Raw genomic sequence first — 15080 nt, forward strand, 5'->3', positions numbered from 1 at the left:
GCAGTGGTTAGAGGTGGCAAAGCTAAGCGCCCGGACATCTACAGACCTTAGCGAAGTGCCGTTTTATTTCGCTGATAAGGAAATGATAGAAGCCATTGACGAGATCTTTTACCGTCATAAGCAGGAGCACCTTTTGGAGCACTTGGGATGGTGGTTTATGCAACAGAATTTAGTCCTAGCCTCGCCCAGCGGCCACATCCTTTTTGCCGGCAATAAGCGACGGGCGCAGGGACTCATGGACGCCTTCTGCTATGACATTGTGTCAGAAAAGATGGGCCTCCTCCTTGCTGCTGAGAGTGCTGTCAGCCTCTTCTCCGAAGCAGAAAGGAATCACACGTGGCGTCTGATAGAGTTATTGCTCAAAGCTGCCGGAAAGTCTCTGCGCCTCCTTCCTTGGAGCGAATTAGGCGATCAGCACATAGCTACGACGATAGCAGAAACGGAGCTTATCTGTTGGCCCGATCTGGAGAGAATGGACAAAAGACTCTCCTTTATGTACAGAGGTTTCTTGGAGGTGGTGAACAACTCCAAGTCTTTCTTCAGCAATTGGATCCATGCTTCAAATCTCGTGCGAAGCCTTACCAACGACAATAATTATCTACTGCACTTAAGCTGGCGTTGGCAGCTGCACCATTTGCTCGAGTACGACTACTGGTCCAACCAAGTAAGTAACTTTGGGTTCTCAAGGGAATGTCAAGACAATATTAGGACATCTCTATGCAGAAGATTGGGTTAGCATAAGGGCATGCCAAGAAAATATTAAGACATTTCTATGCAGAAGATGGGGTTAGCATGATTGCTTCCAGTTTCTGGGTGCACATACAGTACGCATATTATTTATTCCATAAAAGCTTGCTGAATTTACCTCCCAAAATTGCGCGGAAAAAAATATCGCCAAGCTATCTCAGGCTGTGATGCTAAATAAAATATTTAGTGATCAGTCCGATAAATTCAATGCGTAGTTTCTCATGCAATTTCAGCCTCAATAAACTAAACAGTTTCAGTCCCAGCACCGATGCTGAGCCACTCTGCCCTTTCGTGTCCTGGCTGTTGTTTTTCAAGGCATACCTTTTACTAATTTTTTTCACCTTCACTTCCGAAAGGTCATTATTCTGTTAGACAACTCGTTGTCCGCCATCGTCATTTGTAAAGCTGATATCCAAACTCTTTTCTTAGGTTTCAGCTAAGTACGGTCACTGGGTTCCATAATTTCAAGAAGCAGTATTGATGCAGACCACCACGTTAAAGTTATTAAGTTATTGCTTTTTCTTGTGAATACAGTTGACATTTTTTTCTCATAACCACATTGTAACATTTCATTTTTCAAAATGCATTGCGCCTTTTTTTCTATGCGTTGTTCTCTAGCTTGGGGAACGAACCTTGCACAAATCAATGCTGAATCGTCCATCATGCTGAGGTCACTGTATGGATTGAGTACCAGCCAGCCTGAACTCGAATGCCTTCCATTTTCTTCTTACTCAGCTGCAAGTCTCGCATGCTGCGCTTGCTCCGCCGTTGTACTACGCAAGTGAAGAGGGTGTTCTCCGCGCAGCAACCTTCGGTGGCTTTGGATCCCGGTTCCTGGCAACCGTCTTCAGGGTTATCAACCTGGGCGTAAGAAAAATAATACAATTCTGGTATCTGGTACTCGTGTAACAATCGCAGACGACATTACTTATTTATTTATTTATTTTATTAATTGGTACATACTGTCAATCCCATATGGGATTATAACAGGAAGGGCATAAGTTGAACAGTCTAATAAATAAGCACAATAAGGCAAGCAAGCATAAAACAAAGGTAAACACTCAGCGTTGTGAGGGTAAGATGTTTAACAAGAACTCAAGAATAGAAGTAAAAATGTATAAACTTTCAAATGGACGGAACAGACAACAGTAATCAAGGAACAGAGAAGAGATTGGAAGCCAATGAATCTATATTTTAAAACTGAAAGGCAAAAATGAAGGTAATGCAACGGAAGAACATGTAACATAGTAGAATACAGAGAATAAACGGGCACGTGTTAGTTACGGATCACTCCAACGCAGTACTATGATTTCTTTGATGGAATCATGTATAGAGTTAAATCGCTGCGAAAGAGGAGACCATAGATGACGCGTTTGGAGACCTGCGACACGGACGCACACTGTCAAATATCTTTTTCTTCTTCAATGTTTGATTTCATTCGTAGTCATTCAATAATAATTGAGGAGCGTTAAGACCATTCCTTCCGGCGCTAGTCGGCATAAGTACACTTACTGGAGTCTAGCCGCCATGAACTACATGTTTTTCGAGGAGAGTTTCGTTTTTCAAACCGAACAGTGAAACAAACAATACCGAGGTACATTATATAATTTATATATCAATGCGAAATCGAGATTTAAAAAATGTGCTGTTTTATATAAACATGAATGTATAGTTAACTGAAGCACTTTATTTATTATAACGAAAGCTACATTGGTCACGAGCTCGCAGTTTCGCCATGCTCGCATTCCCACCGGGGTCGCACCGCACCACGTGACCAACCACTTGACTGGACACGTGACCAGCCACGTGACGAACCACGTGACAACTAGCCAGACAGCCAGAGTAACCACGACTTGCAATCAAGATTAACCAAGGCTAAGCAACCTATGCCTTAGCTTTCGCTACGTATATCCTGGCATACCTGAGCTAAGCCACTGTTATATGTGGTTTCGTGATTCCTTAAAAATGTGTGTTTGAATTTTACAGAAGCGCTGCTAACACTTTGCGCTGGCAAGGAGGTCAGTTTATTGACTTGCCACCACTAAATCACTAATTTCGTCTCAAATTTCCTGCATTTTAGTTCAAATAAAAAACGTATTTTCAATATCTCCACCAATTAGATCCGCAACACTAACCGCCAAAGCGTGTTCAAGTTAGAAAAGTAATCAAGCATAACATCAACATGTGGATAACCTCACTAGTGCCGTACAAATTGCCACACATCCTTTCGCTGAACACGCTACTGCCTTTCTATCATTGCTTTCTTGATAGCCGTATAACTTACGCTGTCCCCATTTCTGATATGACTACCCTTCAAACTTACTTCGAGTGTACGTCACTCAAAACATTCAAACACGCATTATTCCATTCCTTTGTAAGAACGATCCCAGCCGGCCGGCAAGCCTATTCACTGGTGCTTTATTTCCAACAAATATTGGAGTGGACACTCGAGCTTCGCTCTGAGAGTATGACGCGATAGCGTAATGGGTGAACTCCCATATATGCAGAAGGTCAGAAGCGCTGCCAGGCACCTTGACGAAACGCGCGGGACTCAAGTTGCAGTCGTAGTTTGTCGGCACATCGTTCTCGACAAACCCGATGCCACGAAAGCCGGCGTAGTTTCCGCGCCGAACGAGCGTGCAGCAAGCCGCAAGCTTCGTGGTGAACGCGCATTGAATGTCCGCTGCGTTGTTCGCCGCTCACCGCGTGACTCCTGCGTCCCCGCACGGCCCCACTGCGCCCGAACGAGACGCGCGGGAAACGCTAAGGTAGCTAAGGTGCCTATTTGTAGCACACCTCCGCGCTCAGGGTGGGGACACCCTTTGTACTACCCCGCGCCGCCGTTGGCCCCTCGCAGCGGCATGTTGGGTCCCACGCGTCAGTTGCGTGCAGTGCGCTATGCGTCTGGCACGGTTTCTGTGCGGTCGCGTGGCGACTGCAATAATGCTACTGATTTGGTAATAGACAGTACATAGTTGTTTCACTCGTGGCAGTAGTGTTTTTGCAGTTTTGAGCGTGTTTTATGTATAATGCACTCGCTCCGACTACACTATAATCGAAAAGCTATGATGGGGTGCTGTGTTTTCCAGTCAACAGCAGCACTTTAAAAGAACAGCAGTTATTTGTGTTCCTTGATAGTGATAACATGAACTACATTAGGGTCACCAAATTCCATAGAATTATACTGTTTTTGTTCTTTCGAACGTAAAAACTGTGCACAAGGCCCGAAATATCTCTTGTATACAAGCAGCGCGGAGCATGCATGACCTGCCAAATATATTTTTGCGTAGTCAACAACCACTTTTCCACCATTCTCTGAAGTGCCTTTGCCTTGCTGCTCACCGTATGTAAAAAAATAGCACGTAATAATGTGAAGTTTCTCTTCCAATTAATCTGTCGCCTCACTGCTCTGGAGTGAAAAGGTGAGGACACGTATGAAACCAAATGGACATATTTTCTGAACTGCTTCCGTTAGTGACTTGTGCTAAAACAAAATAATTATGTTCTTGGCGTTTCCTTTTGAAAGGTGTTGACTGCGCGTAGTCTGATGATGCGATACGACGACGTCTTCATAATTCGTGGTGAATAAGTCTCTTTATTCGAAGACAAATATACCTTAATACGTTATTTTTTCTTTCAAAACATGAAGAAAAATCATCAAATGCGACTGAGCCACAAAGAGACCTCACAAAATCTGCAACTGATAAACTACTTATTTTCCATTGCCCCTGCCTAAGAAAGAGGCGCTGGAACAACACAGGAAAAAAATTGAAAATTGAATTTTGAGCAAAAGGAAATGGCGCAGTATCTATCTGTCTCACATCTCGGCGGACACCTGAACCGCGCTGTAAGGAAGGGATAAAAAAAAGTGAAAGGAGAAAGAAAGAAAGAGGTGCAGTTGAGTTTCTTGATGATGAAATCGGGGTTTCTTGATGACCCGGTGGTTCTACTCGCAAACATTCACATTACTCAAGGAAAGGAGAAGGTTAACTATTTATTTACAACATAGGTAAAAAAACGAGAAGAAACAAAGCAAGGAGAAAACTATTTACATGACTAAATCGTGGATCAGACGAATTCAGCCCCCGCTCAACCCAGAGCGCTTGGTTTTAAACCCTCTGTCTCCGCCCTTAGCGGGGACAGCAACCAATAAGATAACAAACGACACCCCTCACCAATCAGTGGTCAGGGAAAGGAAAATAAGGTTTCCGCCAACTAATCACAGATTGGGGAAAGAGTTCTGATTAAAACATTTGGGAAGGAGGTTTCAAATAACTACACAAACAACACAAATGCGACTTCCGTTCCCCACGCCACCCACGGCCCCACAGACGCTAGAAACATGTGCCGACGAGGCGATGACTCAGGTTGTTGACAGCAACAAAGAGAATACAGTCGTTAAGGGAAGAAGACAGTCGTTAGAGGAATAGTGGGTTTCCGGTCACCCGGTTAATACTCAGCCGTATCACGTGCGCCCTCGAAACCTCGTTGGCTTCAGGCCTCGACGGGCTATGCCCGTGACGGCGCGGCGTAAACGAGGACGTCCGCTGCACAAAGGGGAGGCAGGGACGGGACGGGCCCCTTTGTTGGGGACTTCCGACCCCGCTGGAGAGGCCTTCCTTGCGAACACAAGACCAACGAGTTCGCGGAATGGTCAGCGAACTCCACAGGTGCCGTAGTGGAGGGCTCCGGAATAATTTCGACAACATAGCGATCTTTAACGTGCACTGACATCGCACAGCACACGGGCGCCTTAGCGTTTCGCCTCCATCGAAACGCGGCCACCGCGGTCGGGATCGAACCCCTTATTCGCTTCTGCGGAACCGTCTGCTCCAGAAGTTGCTAAGAGACGCTTGCTTGCTGTCTAACTCAATAGTCATCGGGCAGTGCAATAAATCTCTCATTAAGGAATGAGTTTGAGCTAGTTCTAAAACCACGTTTGAGGTAAACACGCATGAAGACGCGGGCTAGTGAACACGCCTGAGAAGCTTTCATCCCTGCTGCTGCTCTCATCGAAAGAGGAAAAAAGAAGTTATCTTTAGGATATCGTTGCCCATAAACACGCGTGACGAATTTTAGTGGCGTGGCTGCGTGCGGCAGTGAAAAGAGCGTTTTTTTTTTGGCAGTTGTGGTTTCTATAAAGCGGTACGAAAAGGAATGAAAATAAACTATTACTGGGTAACAAAGCCGCCTTTCGTTCGGGTCACGCATTCGCGGTTTCTTTGCTTACCGACGTACGGAGGATAGGTTTGGCGCCATGATATTCGTAGTTAGCTGGCGCAAAAAGGTAGAGAGAGAGGAGGGGTAATAATGCCTTCGTGGCATTAAGACAAAGTAAATAATAAACTGAACAAAACGCTTTGACGAGAGCTTCACATGCTCGCTTACCCGCACGAGAGCCTAAATAATACGGCTTCCTTATTAGGAAACTCCTTTGTGATTAGGTTGTGAAGAAGCCGCTCGGCAAGTTTTGATGTAGCCTGGCAGGATTTAACACTCGCCTTTCGGCTTTCTTGGCCTACGTTCTTGGCTTTCTTGGCCTTGGCCTAGTGCACGCGCTTGTGGTGTGAACATGCGACTTCTGACAGCGTGATGCAGAACGTGCGAAAAATTGAAAATTGTTTTTTTTTTTTGGGGGGGGGGGAGGAAATGGCGTAGTATCCGTCTCACATATCGGCGGACACCTGAACCGCACCGTAAAGGAAGGAATAAAGGAGGGAGTGACAGAGGAAAGGAAGAAAGAGGTGCCGTAGTTGAGGTATGGTGGCTAGAAGGGAGAGGTGTCAGCATCGGCGCGCCGGAGAAGGAGCGAGAATCCGCCTTTTTCATTTTCCTGTGCTGCCACCTCGCGTACAACGATGGAAGCTCACTGGTAGGGTACTGCGCGCCCAGCCCGGCCGGACTGAGTGCCGCTCCGGAGCACGTTTTGTTGGAATCTGTCGACGATGGCGTGTCCTGGGCAGCACATGGCACCTGGGGGACTTCTAGGATTGACTGATGGCTGGGTGCGAAGTCCGAGGCAGGCTGCAATGCCCACCGAAGAGCAAATTCTTCAGTATATCCGATCATCCGTCATGCGATGCGAACACCAAGCTGAGCAAGGGCCGCCGCTTCAGAGATGAAGGCTACATTCGGAACATAATGTTCAATGAAATATCCCCGATCAGTAAGGTTGGCGTTTTACGCTGTATATTCCTGCCATTAATAAAAGGTGGATACTGCATCGTGCACGCCGTAGTAGAGAAAACGACTGGGGACAACAGATTCCACAAGCAATCGTTGTGCTCAAGCGCTGCAGAATAGCTACACGAGCTATAAAAGCACAAGCGTACTCGCAACAAAGCAGATCTGCTAGCATTTCACTGTATTTTCCCAGAGCACACCGCTGCATAGGTTAAACAAGCATACGCGTCCATAAAGACGAGAGCGAGAGGCGCACATTGATCCATTCCGGCGATACCACGCAGATGTCTTCATCATGGATATGATTCGAACACACGCACAACGCACCTTCTTCTTCTGCCTCTTAATAAATGGCACATACCCACACGGGGGGATTCGTCAAGGTGTAGTGGCATAAACAAGGAAATTTGCGTAGGAGATTATGACAAAATTTTAGCACCATGCGTGAATGCTCTCGTAGCTTCTTTTTCGTTGCCCGCTCCATCGCGCGTTGAAAGCGGCTCACAGCACTTGCCTATTCGGCCTTCTTGCTTGAGAAAGCAAAAAGCGTCGGAACGAAGTCTAAATGCCGCGGTGACATTCAAGGCCTTCCTGGCCATGAATAAAACCTTTTGTGATAGACTGCACACGCATTTAACCGCAGTACCTCGTCCGTACCTGTCACAAAGTGATTCCCGCACAGTCTTGACCTGCTTGACGGTGCCCAAGGGCGGCCACGATCGTCGAGCCGGCGAACTGCTTTTATCCACGCTTTGCGTCGAAGGCTGTCCCGGGAAGCGCTCGGAAAGAGAAAAAATCCGAGTTTGCTTCCCTTTACATATTGGGCATTGCAGCCGTATGCAACACATTTCGTAGGTATCGCGAAATGCGTCGCGCTGAACGCCCGACGGCTGCAGTAACGCACCCTGCGTAGGAAGCCGGTGTGTTTACACTTCCACGGCCGGTCTCGAGTGGAGCGCGCGACCCTTCCAATATGTTTCGCGACACCGCCGCCAGGGGATGGGCGCACGCGCAGTCGCGTCGTGAAAAAGGCGGATTCATCCAGACGCGGCGGCGCTGCTGTCGGCTCCGAGACGCTCCCCGCGCGCGTCCGCAGCAGCCGCTTTCTGTCGCAGCTATTTCAGGATACCGCGCGGATTACAACAAAGGCTAGTTGGCACACTTTTCTGACGGCTCGAAGCAAAGCGTGTATAGGCACTGAAAACCATGTTTGAACTTGCTTCCCTGCATATTCGCTGCGTGCGCCGCTGGCACCCCGAAGCGCTGGAAGATGGCGAATCGAATGACTTGCCATGAGTTTGTCACCAAAACAACATCCGTGCAGTTTCGATTTGATACTGCAGTGTTATCCATGACGTCTCAATTCAAGTAGAAGCATTAGAAACCATACTTGAACGCTTTATTTTGATGACTTCATCGAAAAGCAAGGTCTAGCAAGACATTTATTTTGACTCACACAATTAAACGTCAAAGACACCATCAAAAGAAAATGAACAGAAAATACGCATCGATGTAGGTGAGAACTGCAAGTTATACAAAAACTGAGCTAAAAAGTAAACAAGGCAAGTAAAAAGAAGTCAATATGCAATGCTAAAATAGGCATACACACATGGCATTGAGATTTGATTGGCAAACACAGATGCAGTCATAAACCAGCTTACAAAAAGTGATTTCTATCTGTGTCAAACACAGCCAAATTGTGACATCAAATTTACTAATGGGACCTTTGTAACAATGCGAATAAGACATTACTAAAAAGTCGCAACAGACGACACAATGTGGGTAATGTACAATGCCATGAAAAAAGAAAACCTTGTTGGCTGTGTTAACGTTATGAAAGTTATGTAGTACGTCTCAACTTCAAGAACTTCATCTTTTCTGTCATCTTTTCTGTCTTTTTTTTGGTTGCACGCATTTTCTCCAGCAACAAGAAAATGCATCCTTGTCAATATGAAGAAGCGAATGATTTGATTCGTCACTTCCACTTTGTGCTGCTCACAGCCGACCATATTTAACCTCTTCACAGACAGGCAAGAGATGAGGTCCATGATGCTATCAGTTTTAAACTTGTTGAAACTGAAGCAGTAAGTAAAAACATCCTCCATAGCTTTGACCAGGTCTGCTAGGGACTCAGACGGGTACAGGAGGCCACCCCTATTAATGTAACGTGCGAGGCACGACTCTGCGGAAGCAAGCTCGAGTCCTCCGTGTGAAGCAACAGCCTGCTACATTCGCTGCACTTCGTCTTTTTCAACATGTTCCGGGCCACATAGCCACTGACGTAATAAGTGATCCGGGAGTCACTTTTGCGTCCAACGATTTCAGCGTGCTCAGGGAGTGCTTCACATGCCACAATCATTTCATGAACTTCGTTGAGACGTCCCACATCTAGGAGCTCATCCAGCTTATTCTGTAGTTTCATGGAATTAGTGTGAGCGCCCGGACATAGAAGGCTGCTCAGGACTGCTGAAGGAATGTTGCCACTGGAAGGTGACTGCGCTAAGCTGTAAAAACTGAGGCAATTCAGAGATATCAAAAATTGTGTCGGTGTAGGGTGATCGTTAGAGCCAGACATTTGCCTCAGTATCCCGAAGAGGTTTTCAAGCGCGTCTTGGCTCAAACGAGAAGTCATCAAGTACTTAAACCCCAGGGTTTTCGTGACATAGAGCAGGATGGAAAGTGTGCTGGTAAGAGTAATACGGAGTCCCATTATGATACATCGTTCTGGCGCACGAAAAACACGGACGAAGGAAGAACAGACACACAATCGCCGGACATCAACTGAAGTTTATTCACAGAAACCAGTCCTATATGTACACATGTGACCACCAGGTAACTGATATCAAAAGCACAAAATCGGGAAACTAGCCCAGCTGTCTACGCTTAGCAATACGGAGTCCTTCGGCTGTTGATGTTGATTCGCTCAAGAACCCACCCTGCTTAGGCAAAGTTTTTTCCCAGGTTGCTAAGAACTCCAGAAAGCGTTTGATGTTTGCTACTTCTTTACTGTCTGGTCTCAAACCTCGCTTTGAATATATCGATGTCATGGCATCGATGGGGTTTCTCATCATAGAGACAAATGCAGAAGTAGCCTTGGTACAGCCAGTGCCATAGCAGTGTTTGTTGTAGACATACAGGCCCCTTAAACCTTCATCACTGAAGAAGGTGAACGCCAAGTTGACCCGCATTTTTTCGAAGCCATTAGGCTGACAAACAGCCATGGTGACGTGTGGCATTGCCCTGAGTGTCACTGAACTTGAAGTGTCGCATTTGCAGGCCTCCTTTACATATTCGTTGCCAACTCGACCATCTGGTGTTAACAGCCCTTTGGAGGTTACAGCGTTACGCACACATTTCACCAGGTGGGGGAAATCTGACAAAAAATGCAAATACTGGCTTGGATCCACTAGGTGCTTTACTTTGCACACTGTCTTTTCGAGCTTCCCACTTACGCCGAAAATTTTCCACATGCTGCGGTTCCACACAGCCCCATCGCATGTCACAAAATCCACGAAAAGCCACGATTTCTCGGCACAAATCACAGCGTCAACAATGATTTTGGCCAGAACATCTGCCTTTACATTGCTTCGTGCACCAAACGCACCGAGAATTTGTTTCCATGTGCGTGTGAATGGCTGAAAGAAAATTACAAGGCCATGGTCACATTGAGCACCTTCTTGCCCTAGTGAGGTGTACTTGCCGAGGTCAACGAACCCTTGGACTTGCCCTTTGCTGTCTACAGTCAAGTTTTCAGACAGTTTCATTTCATCCACGAGTATGCCGCCGTGTCGGTGATACGGATCAATAGTGCGTGCTTTCTCTGCAACAGCCGTGAGCACTTCTTCATTAAAGCCAAAACCACTTCTATATTTGCGGACATAAGTACGCAGGCACGAAGGGCTTGGCACAACCATGATCTTGAGCTTACGAATGTGCTCGTAAAGACGCGGGCTTTTCATATTCATCACAATGCATTCAAGGATCCACTCTTGCTGAAATACCATTCGATTGGTTTTTCTCCTTTTAGATGCTTCAAAGTATTCACGTACCTGCACTTGCTGCTTTTTTGGCAGGCTTTGCAACTTCTCTTCAAAACTAGAGCTGCTTATAGCTTCGTTATCCTGTTTCATCTTTTCCATGGTCTCACTCAACTTTGCAATGCTGCGCTTTTGCCGTCGCAGCTGCGCATTTTTTCGCGTTAGCTTCTGTGTGAGGTTACCTCTTGCCTTTCTCGCTCTTGTACGCTTATAGTATGCCTGATTTATCAACAGCTTATGAAGGTATTTGCACTGCAAGCATCGGCTTCTTTTTGCACTGTCCCACAACACATGAGGCTGTGCAGTTTCTCTCCATGGAATCTGTGCTTTGTTTTTATTTGCCCACTTTGCATTCCTGTTTCCATTTCAAACCCCTCGCAAGGAATCATTGCATCCATTTCGAACAGGAGGTTCTTAACATCACTAATGCTGTCGACATCCACTGTTTTTACAAGAACACCCTGTACATATGCCGTGCAATGAAAGGTTCAGGCATTACTTGAACACAAAAGTAACTTTCCAAAGCACAGAGTTCCACCACTTGAAGCACACACTGAGAACGCCACAACGTCCGTATCGCTTGGGATTACGTGTTTCGCCCAGTACTTACTTGTAAGGTTGTCTTGCGTCATACCTTCCAAGATATTGTAGCCGCCGCTACAGTTCGAACTTGACGGAACGTCGGTTTCAGCACTCAGCGATTCGTCGTGAATGGAGTCAACCTTTCTTCGCTTTGAAGTTGCACCTCCATTGGACGACACCGTCTTTCTTTTTGGAGGCAGCTTTTTTGTGAGGTAAGCAGGCACATTTGGAAATATCGTGGGAATCGCATCGTCTGTCACTGTAGGGCGATCACGAGGGATTTCCACAGACTCGCCGTTGACGACATGCTTGAAGCTACGGACGATGAATCTCTCGTCGAAATGAGCCTCGCACACAACGCAGTTCTTCTCCAATGGCTTGTAAGCACGAGGAATTGCGCGCTCCCTGGCCCTGCGTCGTTCATCGTCGACGGGAACAGCGAAGAGAGACGCCTTCTTCCCTTGTTTGCGGGCCGAAACATACCCCGCTTTGCATCCAGGTGCGAAACAGTGTCTTTGTTGTTTGGACATCACTGTGGCATGGCCACGTCGGTGCGTAGCAATCCCAAACAATTTAAAACCAGCACACCGCAGACGCTGCGGGAACACGTGCCTGTACCTGCCTGTAGGCGACGAAACGTGCGGCGACGGCGGCTGGCGGGTGCTCTCGACGGATGTCGGTAGCGACGTGCGCGCCGCCCCACGGCGGCCTGAAATACCAGCGCGCCTCCGAACACGGCGCGACCGCAACGATGCTGACACCTCTCCTTCTAGCCACCATAGTTGAGGGCCCAAAAAACTGCTCAGTGGAGGGAGCGGAGGGAGCGCTCAGTGCAACGGCCTTTGTTGGCCGGGATGAATCGGTTTCTGGGCCACCTCCTGGTTATCGCCTTCTGCTACCGACGCTGCCGTCTGAGGAAGGTATACGTTTGTGTGTTTTCTTGCACGGTGATACCTCGGAGCGTCCATATCGAATAGAGGACTTTTGTCAACCATTACAAGAGGCCAGGGTCCTGAAGGATATCAGCGGCATTGGTGAGCCACCTCTGGCTCGTGAGGTTCGGCACCCAGGAGGCGAAGGACGCTGTACTTGCTGACGGACCGGGCCCTGAGTGTAAAACGTGGTTACTGTGCCATTATTGACCCCTGTCGAAAGGCGATCAAGGTGAATGTTCACTGGGTGCCATTTCAGATACCCAGTGAAAACCTACGGGTGGCTGTGAGCGAGTTTGGAGAAGTGATGGAAATTCGGCATGAGGAATGGAATGTTCCAGGATTTCAATCGGCGGAGTCAACAACACGCATCGCTAGAATGGTGCTTAAAGAGGTGGTCGCGCCGGAGGAGCTACCGCATCTTTTCAAGCTCTACGGGGGCTCCGTTCTTGTGGTTGTGCCCGGTAGGGCACCTGTTTGTCTCCGGTGTCACAGACGCGGTCATATCCGCCGCGACTGCCAGACGCCTCGCCGGACTAAGTGCCACGCCTTTGGTCATGTCCGCGAGGACTGCATACCTAGGTACGCCAATGGGACAGGGGCGGCCTTAGAGGACTGCGGCGATAAAGATGAAACAAAGGACATTGAAGAAGCTGAAACGACGGCCCTGATGACCGTCGGAAGAAGAGTGCGTCTGGTGAACAAGGAAGTGTCCGTGGCGGAAATGCGAAAACATCGAGCGAGACGCCGAACGAGCAAGGTCCTGTGAGCAACGCGACTGAAACGCCGCCGATGAGCGACCAGGTGACTGCAATGAACGCCGAAGCGGAGTCAGTCCAGGATGACAGGGAATCAAGATGACACCTTCGGCCTGGCTAAGCGTGCCAAGACGGTGTTGCCATCCCCTTCACAACCTTCCACAGAGGTCAGGTTGTAACGGCCTCGAGCGCCAATGGCTCAGAGCCTCCAGGGCCAAGGGGAAGTACGTGCCTGAGTCTCGGTCTTCGTCCGCGTCTCCCGTACGCAGCGCAAGGCGCGCTGATTAATTACCCCTCCTTATGAGGTAGGGCACACGCCTGGTAAGCCGCCTGTATCCTGTTCGGGCTCACGATTCCCGACCCGCCTCGGTGGCGCTGTGTAACGTTAGCGCGTTCGGCTACTGATTCGGAGTTCCCGGGTTCGAACCCGACCGCGGCGGCTGCGTTTTTATGGAGGCAAAACGCCAAGGCGCCCGTTAAGTGTCAGTGCAGGTTAAAGATCCCCAGGTGGTCCAAATTGTTCCGGAGCCCTCCACTACGTCACCGCTTGCTTTCTTCTTTCACTCCCTCCTTTATCCCTTCCTTTACGGCGCGGTTCAGGTGTCCAGTGATATATGAGACAGATACTGCACCATTTCCTTTCCACAAAAACCAATTATTATTATTATTATTATTATTATTATTATTATTATTATTATTATTATTATTATTATTATTATTATTATTATTATTATTATTATTATTATTATTATTATTCCTCACGCTTCTCAGCATGGCTTGTCTTGCGTCAAATTTAAAATGTGGGACGTTATATGTGCGTGGACTAGCCGCTAGGTTAAAACAATGCCAGCTAAGGCGTCTGTTGTATGAGAAAGACGTTGACATTCTTGCAGTACAAGAAACAAAGGTAGAGAGTGAGAGCGCGACAGACGCTATGGTTGCGCAGTTCAAGTCGCGTTATAACGTGCGTGCTAGTCATGCAGTGGGGACATCAGCGGGCCGTGTTCTGTTAATTAAAAACTGTCTTGGCATCGAGGAACAAGCAGTGGTGTGTTGCAAGAGGAGGAGGTTTGTGCTGTGTGATCTGTTGCACGGTGAGGAAAATTTGAGAGTTATCTGTATGTATGCTCCTACAAAACCACGCGAACGTGTTTTGTTCTTCAGGGAACTGTGTGCGTGCATCGAATGCAATAGACTTGTCATTCTTTTGGGGAATTCCAATTGTGTTCTCAGTGCAGATGACCGATCAGGCTCAGCGGTTACCAAAAGCGAAAGTGCTGTTTTCTTGAGAAAAAACATTTAAAAGTATTCACTTCAAGACGTAGCCCAGTATGCAAAGGGAGGAATGAGATGTCATTATACGCATTTCCATGGGCGTAGTTATGCTAGGCTGTATAGAGTTTACGTTTCCCTTGAGCTGGCGGCGATTTGCGATAACTACATCGTCGAACCGTTGGCATTTAGCGATCACTGTTGTGTCATATTCACCATGGGAAAGAACCTGACACCTCAGGTGAAATGCAGCTAGGACTTGTTGAAGCTCAATGCAAAATTATTAAAGGACGATACATTTCTTTTAGAAAAAAAGAACGTGTTAGAAAAAGCTTGGTTGAGTTATGAGAAAAGTTGGGCAGAAAAGTGGGAAAAACATAAAAGTTGATGTCAAAATGAGGGCTATCGAAATGTCCGTAGAAATCAAACATGCTGAAAAAGCTGAACACAAGAACTTAATACAGATGTTGAAAGAATTAATTTCAGAGATAAATAGAGCTCCGGGACTATGCACTGATCTTATCAGCGAAGTTAAAGCCAAGCTTGAGGCTATCGATGTGACAAGGTTT

At 47.2% G+C, this 15080-nt stretch overlaps 1 pseudogene across 1 annotated transcript in view; it reads right to left on the minus strand.

The window, feature by feature from the left end:
* Positions 1-9052: 9052 nt before the first annotated feature.
* LOC144133762 (uncharacterized) overlaps positions 9053-15080 on the minus strand; it is a 162495-nt pseudogene continuing 156467 nt past the window's right edge. The window contains exon 6 of the transcript XR_013315102.1: positions 9053-9568. The product of XR_013315102.1 is annotated as an uncharacterized LOC144133762 (transcript). The remainder of the gene's footprint in view (positions 9569-15080) is intronic.

This window comes from Amblyomma americanum, chromosome 5, assembly GCF_052857255.1.
Source record: "Amblyomma americanum isolate KBUSLIRL-KWMA chromosome 5, ASM5285725v1, whole genome shotgun sequence".
In the NCBI taxonomy this organism is placed as follows: Eukaryota; Metazoa; Arthropoda; class Arachnida; order Ixodida; family Ixodidae; genus Amblyomma; species Amblyomma americanum.